Source organism: Arvicanthis niloticus, chromosome 6, assembly GCF_011762505.2.
Source record: "Arvicanthis niloticus isolate mArvNil1 chromosome 6, mArvNil1.pat.X, whole genome shotgun sequence".
Taxonomy (NCBI): Eukaryota; Metazoa; Chordata; class Mammalia; order Rodentia; family Muridae; genus Arvicanthis; species Arvicanthis niloticus.
This window is the reverse complement of record NC_047663.1, coordinates 84,588,817-84,600,266: the sequence shown is the minus strand read 5'-3', so window position 1 is coordinate 84,600,266 and position 11,450 is coordinate 84,588,817. Positions and strand designations below refer to the sequence as shown.

Genomic DNA, 11,450 nt, shown 5'->3' with positions numbered 1-11,450 from the left:
GGAACGTATGAGTCCACGAGTGATTCAATGAATCAATGAAGGAGTCTATACTATCGTATCAATGGAGTGTGATTGAAATAAACCAAAGGCATTTAGGATAAATCCTGGTGCAGAGTATGTCCTTAAGAAATGCCAGCTGTCTTTAACCTCAGCAGAGTGAGTGATGAAGTCGCTTTCACTCTGTTTCCTGACAAGTCACCTTTCCCCTCCCTCCTTCTTTCCCTCTGTCTACTCTTCCCTCTCTTCTACCTTGCAGTCCTGGAAGTGGAATCCAGAGCTTTGCTCTTTTCTAGGCAAGTGCCCACTGAGTTATATACCAGCCTGAGGTGGCCCTCAGAGGGTATTCTACATGGTTTGTTGTTTCCAACAGCCCTGGGGAATAGGCAAGGCAGTTCCTCTCAGGCTGCACCTCCCCTTGGAAAGGCCAATGGATCAGGCATTTTCTAAAAGGCTGTCCCTTGCTCAGCACACTAATCCACTCTCTGCTTTACAGATATGCACTGCCTTCCCTAATACTTACAGAGTATGGAAGGAAGGGCTTGATCATACTTGTTTGAAAGATGGCAGAAGTGAGTGGAGCTAGGACAAGAGCCAGCTCATGGTGGCTCAGTAGGTGGCTTGCTGGGTAGGGCCTTGGAGACCTTGGTACAGTACCTGCTGTGGCAAGCATAATGAGCCTGTCTATATATCTCCCCCACATCCAGCTTTGGGCTGACATATCAAACGGGTGGCTATGCATGGGAATACTGGAGACAGAGCCCTTAGCCGGTTTGTAGTTTAACTGAAGTAGACAGCTGGCCACTGAGCCAGGATCTGCAGTTCCTGACACAGGCTTGCCGGAGGGAGAGGCCTTTTGGATCCAGAGATCTATAGCCACATTCCATCAGGGAAAGGCGCTGGCTAGAGACAGCCCAGAACAAGACTGAGTCATATGGGTGACAGATGAAATCAGAGAGAATGGGAAGAAGCCCGGATCACTCCGTGGTGTATACTTTGGGGCTGAGTAGGAGTGTACCCCCCCCAGGGCCTTGAGGGAAGTTGGCACTTCAGACAATTGGGCAACCAGTGGGACCGAGGATAGTGCTGCTCCTGCTGGTGAAGATGCCATGGTCCCCTGACACACCCTGCTTCTTGAACTTGGAAGGAAAGCTTGCTCTAAAGGAGTTGAATTCAAAGGAACTGTTTCCATCCCATCTTCTCTGCCTTACTCAGTACAGTTACAGTCTCGGTGGGGAGTCTGAGGGTGGCATTTAGAGGCCTTCCACAAAAATTCTAAAACAATAGGCTAGACTCACAACTATGTGGTCTGTTTAGATGTCTGGGGTTGCTTTCTCCTGCTTTGAAGGAGAACATCCCAAGCATCTTGATTTGTTAAAAAAAAATCTTGCCAGAGTATAAATCACTGGGACACGGGTGGGCTTGGGGCTGTCAGGCCTCACTGGAGATGGGTCTAGTGCCTTCTCCCAGGATTCCTTGCACTCTTCTTATTTGCTTCCTGTCTTTTAGGTCCCCAGTCATTGTTTCTACCTAAGCTTAGAGAAGAATTAAGAGGGCAAAAGTCTCAGAGGCTTTATAGGAAAATTAGCCTGAAAGTGAAGACTGAAAAATGACCATGCCCCTCCATGATTCAGGAGACTAATACCTTTGTAGTATCTCCTTGTGCAGATAAGGATAAAGTAACACATCCAACCTTTCTACCCAGCTCTGAGCCAAAGGCTCTTGCTCTTGCACCCTGGGCTGATAGCTCATCCTATTTGTGCCTTTAATTTGATGCAGTTCTGGGCCTCCAGAGCAGTAGGGAACTATGGGAAAATCATAAGGTCGATGTTGCCCAGCTGTTCCCCCCGTAAATGAGTTATGGGGGGAGAAGGTGAGCAGAGCCTGACATCAGAAGCCTACCTCTGGGATGGGGGTAGATCTTTGCTGTTTGATTTCCTGGTCTAAGGCTAGTCTTTGTGGAGATTGGATATTACATAGGTAAAGTAGATTTGGTTTGTTAAGCATCCGCCAGGAGTGCCTGATAATTTCCTTTTCTAATGATCTGTAGCAACAGGTTTTTCCTCCGTCATGTCCTTCGTCTGGGGGTTTCCCTGTGTTTCAGTCCCGATGCCATTCTCTGTAGCTTCCCCCTTCAGAGACATCTTCCTTACCGTGAGATGAATCATGGATCATTTGGTAGTAGATGCTCATTCTGACTCTAGTCACTAAGCCCTGTGTCTCTACCTACGAGGCCATGGCTCTGACTTGGCTTCATCCTTAGAGCAGTTGCGGAGACGAGGGAAGCCAGCCAGGCTCAGTGAGATGAGGTGACTTCACCAAGTTCACTTGTAGAGATACAATCCTGGCTTCATTTGACCTGAAGCCTCTGGATCTTGATGTGTTGACTTCCAGGGTGGTCTGTGTCTTAGGTAACTCTGTCCATACTTGGCTTTTCTACCCAATTGGGAGATAAGCTCCTCCACAGTAGACATTCTCATGACATCCAGCACAGTACAGCTTTTCCAGATCCACCCAAATCGGCTGTGGCCCTACACTTGTGTTCACTTTGCATAATGACCTTGGGGCAGGAAGGAAGGGACCTTATGTCTCTTACTCAAACGGGAACATAGTGATCCAGGGCACATCTTAAACATCCTTCCTCCCAGTCTCTTGGAGGGCTTGTTACAACAAATTGCTGGATTCACTCCCAGAATGGCTGAGTCAGGAGGTCTGGGTGGAGCTGGGGGACTTAAATTTCTTTCCACTTTCCAAGGTGGTCAGGGGCCCCAGGCTGAGACCCACTATCCTAACAGTAGGAGAGGCAGCATCAAATCCTACCCCAGTAGCTAACTACCTGACCTCGGGGAAACTCTGGAAGACTCTCAAGGCATCAGGAGCATCCTCGGTAAAGAATGCAGAGTAATGCTATCCAGTCGTGAAAATCTACGGAATATCACATTTGCATATCTATGCTGAACATCACATTTATAGCGCTTCTTTTCTGAGCACCGAAGCAGCACTCTCCATGTGCTAGGCACTGGTTTGCAAATATGCACAGCTCCCATGACAGGCGCGTTTGGTGGTCCTTTCCCCGGATTTTCTTCCTTGTGCAGAGATGGAGGCCAAAGCCCAGAGACATTCTATAAATTACCTGGGATCACCCAACTAGTAAGTCTGTGCAGATGGGCAGTAACCCAGGCAGTCTGGCTCCCCGTCACCACATTCAGCCTCTATGCAGAGTGTGGCACCTGGCTTGTCATCAGCAAGACTTTCTTCCCATTCCCAGGTAAGTTAAGAATTGCCTGCAGAAGAAAAGCAATGGAACTTTTCTATTTCTAGTTCCTAGGCAGATTAACCATAAATAACAACGATGAATGGTTTATGACCACCACTTGGAAATCCCACACTTGGCCACCCCTCTGATACCAGTCTGGTTAGCCCAGAGTGGCTGCTTTCTCTTTCCACCCCTCTGGCATTGAAGTTTATCATTGCTCAAGAGGAGATTGCTTGAAAGAGGCCGGCTGGCCGTAGGAGTCCAAGAGGAGCGTTGCGGGTCAATAATAAAAGCAGAGTGACGTTTGTTGCTCTCCCATGCAGAGCCTTGAGAGTCTATCCAGCGGGTGGTAAGGAGGCTCAGTCTGAGGAAGGACAGTGATGGACAGAGTGGGAGGGGACCAAATAGTTTCAGCCTGGCCGAGTAACTGAAGCTAGAAGGACGGGCAGTGGGAGCATTCCAGCTATGTCATGGGAAATGGCTATGGCCAGGGCTCTGATTAGCTGTCGACCACAAATCCCCTGGGACCCTGCCAGGGGTCAGGAGACTGGGGCACCTCTCGAATGCCAAATGGTTTGCCTTATTTTATTGTCAAAGAAGGAGGCGATTTTCAGTGTAATCCCTGGATGTGCGCACTGGCACTGCCAGGAGCTGAGAGATGGCTGGGGATGTGGGAGGGAGAGGGAAGCTAGAAAAATCCTCTCTTCATTCCAGGGAACATAGAGAGAAAGACCAGTCCATGGCACTGAGTCTTGGCATGATCTCAAAGCTGTTTTAGTCACCACCTCCGAAGCATCCTGCCCTTTTCCTTCCCTTTTTGCAAGGTGAGACATCAAAGTCTTCACCTCATGAAAGCCCTAAAGAGGGAAACATTGACCTAAATCCCTCACAGTTGAGGTGGCATGGGACAATCGGGCTTCAAGAGGACGGATGTCACAAGAGAGTCCCTCATGGTTTGCTTGCTTGACTACCTTGGCCCAAAATGGAGCCATGAGATGTGGAAACATCAACTATGATGACAAATAAACCAAATGTCATCCCACACTGGGGCCACTGGGAGGAATGAGGTAGAGTCACTTCAACCCATTTCTCAAGCTTAAGCCTTCAGAAAAGTTTCATTGAGGAAATGAAGGGACAGATTGACTATTTGATTAATTATGTCTAGAAGGAGGAGAGATAAAAAAAACCAAATCTCTGAAAACTCTTCAGGGATAGTTGGTGAGTAAAAGCCTTTCTCAGATTTTTTCATGGTCCCTCAACAGAAAGAAACCTTTCTGCTAGTTTACTGGTCACAAAGGTTAGTAGTTCAGGCCTTAGGGTTAGATGAGTCAGGTGTGCCGTGGGTAGGTGAAATGAGTGAGTATGGACAGAACATTTTTCCAAGTGGTGATTTTATTATCACCACACAATGAAGATAATGTTAGTTCCTTCCACTCAATCATTAATAATCCCTGTGAAGTATTAGTAGAATGATAGACACACTAAAAGAGTATAACATTTTGAAGCTAGTAATGTTTAGGTTCAACTTCAAAGAATAGAAGACACTGCAAAAATAGAATGTACGCAAGATGAAGGTTTATATTCTCTGGACTACTTATCTGCAGATAGGAAGACTCGAGCACACATGGTAGAAGCTCCAACACCCAAGCCAGTGTTGTTCTAATACTGCCATGCTTTGCACTTCTTTAAGCCATCTAAGTTGGGTTTGAAACAATCACGTACATTTATCAAAGGCACACAGAAGAAAAGGTAAAGCGGGAAGGGAGGTCATGTGACAATAGCATTTGAGAGAGGTAACCCCATAATGTTCTTATTTCACATAAGCTTAGAGTGTGTGCTGCTTTCCCTAAGCTACCATCTCAGCCTTTTAATTGGTATATTTAGACCATTCACATTTAATGCAATTATTATTATGTTAAGTCTGTCATTTTAGTTTTATTTTTCTGTTATTTTTTTCCTTTGGTTTCCTTTTCTTTGTCTTCTTAGGGGGTTACACAGACATATTTTATAATTCTATTTTTATTCACTTATAGTATCTTGGAACACCTCTTTTTGCACAGCACTTTCAGTGGTCTTTCTAGACATCACATCATGTGTGCATAATATTCTGTGGTTATCAACAGTTTACCAGTTCAGGAGAAAGTTGGGGACCACACTTTCCTTTACAGTCCTTTACTTAATTCCACTTGAATACAGTCTTAAATACTTCCTGTAAATGCTCTAAGAACCACACCAGTTTCATTGTTTCTGTTTCCAGTGCTAAATATAATTGGGATAATCTAATAAGGAGATACGCTTACTCACAGCCGTACTCTGCCCGTTGCTCTTTCCTTTGTCTCTGTTCTAAACTTCTTTTATTCTTTGTCTAGAGAATTTATGTTTTTATTGTTGTGTCTTAACTGTGGCAATTTCCCTTATTTTTCAACATCTCAAAATTTCTCAATCCTTTGGCTTTATTCCACAGGATATTTTGGGTTGTGTGTTTTGAACTAACAATTCTTTTCTCATCGCTCCCCAAAATAAAATAAAATAAAATAAAATAATAAAAAAAATTAATGTGTTGCTTCTTTCATGGTCTCTAATGAAAAACCTGAAGTCCTTTGAATTATTTTCCCTCTGTAAGTAGGGAATGTATTTCCTTCCTACTATTTTTAAAAAATTTTTTTAATTTCATTTTTTAGAATTTTGACTGTGACATTTCTTGGCCTAGATTTTTCACAGCTCATTGTATTTCTGATCTGGTTTCCTTTTGAATCTGTAGGTTTTGTCTTTTTCTGTTTGGGAATTTCCATTGCTTGGTCTTTCAGTTGCTTTCTCAGCCCCTCCCCCTCCACCCATATCTGTTGACATGGATGCTGGATCTCTAAGGCTCTGATCATTTATGTTCATTCTATTTTCTCTTCTTAATTCAGATTGGGTGACCTATGTTATTCTGTCCTTATTCCCACTATGGAGCCTATTTACTGAATCTTTCATTTGAGCTGCTTTTTTCAGTTCTCAAATTTCCATTTTGGCACCCTCTTGAATTCTGTTTCTTTGCTAAGACTTTCAGTGTTTTGGTTTGTAGCAAACATGATTTTAGGATTTTAGAGAGGGCTCAGCAGTTATGAACAATAATTCCTCTTACAGAGGAACCAGGTTCAGTTCCCACACACACGGTAACCAAAATGACTGTAACTCCAGTTCCAAGGAATATGATGCCCTCTTCTCACTTCCTGGGGCATCTACATACATAATGCATATAAATTCATGTAGACAAACACACAACATACATACATACATACATACATACATACATACATACATACATAAAACATTCATAAAACAAAGAAACAGGATATATTCCCTATTGTTTATAGAAGTTCTTTGGCATATCTTCTTGAAAATCCACATTTGATTGCCTTTACAGACTTTTTACCCTTGTTCATATTCGGAGGAGTTGATTATTATTATTATTATTATTATTATTATTATTATTATTATTATTATTATTAAAGTTGAACATCACAGCTATTATGTTATATAACTCTAGATCTTCTAGATTCTGTTGGCTTCCAACCATGCTCTGGTCTCCACTGATCCCTCTCCACTAGGACTCTCCATTACTGCTAAAGGAGTGGAGACTTCAGCTCTCCACTGGGTACCTTGGGTATTGCCTAGCAGGTGATGGCCTGTTAAACTTTTTACGTAGCCTCTTCAGGAAGGAGGAAGCTTCTTCACTGCTAAGTAGTGCCTTCCATCTTCCCGCCTCATCCCAAACATGATGTCACTGGAAGGAAGAAGACACCTTGTCACTCACTCAGACTAAGCTGCGTATATGTTCTTTATGACATCTGGTGCAAAAAGATTCTCTTACTGCCTACCAGGAGTAAGTCCCTTCCCAACCTGGCCTTCTATGGTTTTACTCAGTGGAGACCTGTGTACATTGTCACAGGGAGGTGAGGGTAGAAGTCTGGGCTCCTTATTCACTCTGTTTTGATAAAATTGTAGTCATATGTATTTTTGTAGTGTTCCAAGAGTTGAGTGTGTATTGCCAGAAGTTATTTGTTTACTAGGCTGCCTCTTTCCCAGTTCTTTTAATAGCAGCTATGAACTTCTCTCATGCCCATTGCACCTGCAGATTGCTGGTTTTTTTCCAGCTCTCCTCTAGAGGATGCGATACAGAAAGGGAGCCAAGAAACTACCATGCCTCGCCCCAAGCCCCATGCCCAAGTCAGTTTCCCTTCTTCTTTCTCCTGTCAGGCGTCTGATGCTTGTTTCGTGTGTAATCCCAGGACTTTACCTGGAACTCGGTAAACACGATTAAGCTAAAAATCCCTATCGCCTGCCTGGAAAAGAACGTTGTCTATGATGGGTTTTCCAGCATGTCACCAGGCACCGTGATTGCTCGAGCGAGGCAGATGAGACCCTAGATAGTATGCATGTTTAAATCAACCTACTGAGTGTTCATGAGTCCACTGAAACTTGACATTTGGCATACCATCACTAGTGGAGTGGGAGATGCTCACTCTTTCGATGTTGATGAAAGTGACTACAAATGGAGGCAAGCAGCCCATGACAGAGTGGAAGGCCGGGACAGATCACATTCCACCACCATAATCAACGAATTCTCTTCTCCTGAAGATTTCAGGACCATACACGATGGGGCCAGGAATGGTATGAATAGAATGAAATGACGTTGGGGAGGGAAATTAGTCAGGGTCATTAGATAGGTTCTCTCTCCTCTTCTCTTCTCCTCTCCTCTCCTCTCCTCTCCTCTCCTCTCCTCTCCTCTCCTCTCCTCTCCTCTCCTCTCCTCCTCTTCTTCTTCTTTCTCTCTCTCTCTCTCTCTCTCTCTCTCTCTCGCTCTCTCTCTCTCTCCCTCCCTTCCTCCCCCCCCCCCCCGTGTGTGTGTGTGTGTGTTTGTGGTTTCACACACCTTCATGTATGCATGTGATTGGGCACTCAAGTACCTTTGCCTGCAGACTCCTAGGCCTTCTGTGGACGATCTGTCTATCTTAGAAGATGTTTGTTTTCAGTGGTTTCCCTTTATCATCCTATTGAATTGTGAGAGGGAATAAGAGGTAATGACAGACATTGGTTTTTAGAAGAATGACCTGGGCAACTTGTAAAATTGAGCCTGACATTCCTCTACTAAGTTTCCTGAAGCTTCTGTGGACTAATAAATTACTAAGGTCCTGTGGTTAAAGATGTATGAGAAACACAAAGTTAAAATAAGTAAGTCAGCTTCTTTGGGAGAATATCTGAGAATCTTTACAGTGCTGCTTTATCTTGTGGGTCTGCGGTATTGTGAAGACTTACCAGAGTCTAGATCCACTGTTAGGAGCATGGTTCCTGCCTGGTGTCTTTAAGGGACGTACAGTAGAAAACATGGCTGTGGACAAGGTTAACCATTTCACAACTCCTTTGAACCAAGCTGCGGCACCTCCTTTTCCCACTATACCTACTTCAAATTTCAGGAAGTCTGAGCAGCTTTGTGTCTGTTGCGGCATGCATAGCAGTCATGGAAGATTCACTATCTTCTGCATTCATCCCATCTCCCTGCACATCAGCACAGATCTTTGCCCATTTAGGGATTGTTCACACGGAGTGTGTTGATGTTACCTTGGACTAAGGTATGCGTGTTTACCAGCCCGTGGAGCCTTAGATATACCAGTCAGTTTGTTTTAGATCCAAATAGTTGGTGTCTTTGCAACTAATACATTATGCGAACGTGACTCCGGCCAGGAAAAAAAAAAGGCTCTGATTGCTATCAGTTGCAGACAGTGTGGTGTTTGACAGTGGTGGGAACAGCCGTGCTTTGTTTGAGTAGGAATGTAACTTCTGAAAGCCGACTGTGTTGACGTGAACACATTATCCTCTTGTGGAAGCAATGTGTGGATGTGCTTGGTAAATGGACCTTTATCTGTCTCAAAGACTGCAGGGTTGCTCTCTCAAATACCGCGGATGCTAGCTACTGAAAACTGCAACCCCCTGTGCCTGCTGTCATTTCTTTAATCAGTTGCCGAGCGGGTAGGCCACGGTGACTGCCTTTACTCTTGTCACCTAAGAGCTGATTCTTAGAGGATTTCTTTGTGGCTGCTCAAAAGGCGCTTCCATTTCCCATGAAATGTTGTCAAGCCTCAGAACACTGTTGTTAGTGGGGAACCCTAGCATGAACGAGAGCTCCCATCATCCTCTCAGCCTGGGCATAGTCAACTCAAGTTGATGCAGGATGCACCCTCAAAGCAGTCTTCAAACAGCCTGCTCCTGGCACCCAGCATGTTCTAGGCCCAAAGAGGAAAGTTAGGCCTGGGTATTCAAAAATAAAGTCAGGTGTCCAAATAGTGTGTGGCAGTCCACTAGTGAAGGTAGAAAAATGTTAGACATGGGTTTTATGATAACCACCTCGGTACTCAAACAATTATAAAACACAGTCTGCTGCTACACATTATGTATGGGCTGTAATATTTGTCAAGACCATGGACATTCTACACAGGGACATATATATGATATATATGATTCTATATATGATAGAATTCTGTGGTTTCAGAAAGGCTCAATAGTCGGATATTGGGCAGGAATTATTTTGGAAAAGAAAAATCACAACTACTTTGTCAAATTTTTTTGGTCAGCACTTCCCAGTGTTTCAAGTCTGAGTAGCAGAGGAATGGGGTTGGGGTGTTGCTTACCCTCCTCTGGGACCCAAGTAAAATGAGGGGTGAACAGAGACCCTGCTTTGAAGTAAGTTGTCAGCATCTCACTGTGAGCTTTGACCTGACCTTTGTCAGCAGGAGTGACATCTCTTCCATACACGCCCCAGGAAGTGGAGCTGGGCTGAAGGCAGAGCAGAGATGGCCCTGGTCTTCCACAGGTATTTTTGGAATGCTTTTAATCTGAACAAGCGATGACGGTGCCATCTGTCCTGGGACTGTGGCTGGGAATGGTTCACAGCAAACCCATGCTAATGGGGGAGTGGCCCTCTTTGGTTACTCTCTGAGATTGATAGGAGTATCCTTTTATTTTCTGAGACCGTTGCGTGTGAAGGGTGGAGGCAACTGTGGCCTCTCCCACTGCCTCTGTGAAACTCAAGACACTCACAATATCAGAGGAAGAAATGATAGTATTTTATGTTTGTGAATGTAGCATGTAAGACAAAAAATTATATATTTAACTATATAGTCAAAATCCTCCCCCAGTGTAGTCATCCCCAAGAGCTGTATCCAGAGAATAGGCTCGACAGTGTGTCTTCAATAGACACCCCTCACCAAAGTCAAATCTAATTCAAAAACCAACCTATCTTCTTCTGTCCCTCCCTCTTTCCTTCCCTTCCTTCCCTCCTTCCCTTCTTCCCTTCTTTCTTAAGTGTTTTGCTCTTCAGCTTGCTGTGGTGCACTGTGGTGAGAAGGCTGTCAGAACTGAAGTAGTCTTATGCATTGACAGATAGAGTGTCCCCCTCCACACTCCCCAGGCATTTGCTCTCTGAGCCACAAGGAAGTTGGCTCTTGCATCTGTCAATACAATTTTTCTTGTGAGTGATGACTTTACACAATTGCAATGTATGAGCAGGCACTGAAGTGAAAGTCCCCTGAGTTCAGCCTGGGGTCCTTTCTACTCTAAGCTCGTGGCCTCCCTTGGCTTGCATTGCCAAGGCTGACCTGTGGCAGCGACAAACATAATGGCAGCCGCCGTGAGAACTGGGATTCCATCTTTCCCTAAGTTTTACAGGTGCTTTTTCTCCACTGCTCTTCAGGCATCATCTTTCGAGCTGGATGAAGTGGTATATGCATGTAACCCCAGACCTTAGAAGGCTGAGGCAGGAAGATTGACATGAATTTGAGGCAGTCTAACCTACATGATGCATACCAAGCTAGCTATGGCTATGTCAGATGATCCTGTCTCAAAAGCAAAAGCAAAACTTCTTAAGAGCGTCTGCTCTAGGAGTCTCCATTCTGAGAGACGGGGAAAATGAGTCATAGAAAGACGGAACAAGGTCGCTAGGCTTGTACAAGGCAGGGGCATGATGTGAGTTCAGAGCTGGGTGCCTACAGAACATTCCGTGAACCACTTTGCCCCATCAGCCCTTTCCTGAGCACTGCTCGCACTGTGGTAGGCAGAGCATCCTCCTAGACACCTGGCAGAAAAGCCCCAGGACTTTACCAGAGCACTGCCTTGCTCTGCTCACCACCCTGGGAAGCGAGTAGCAAATGGTACTGAC

General features: G+C 44.7%; 1 protein-coding gene across 2 annotated transcripts in view; it reads left to right on the top strand.

The window, feature by feature from the left end:
* Slit3 (slit guidance ligand 3) overlaps nucleotides 1-11,450 on the top strand; it is a 588,944-nt gene that overhangs the window by 135,823 nt on the left and 441,671 nt on the right. The window lies entirely within an intron of this gene.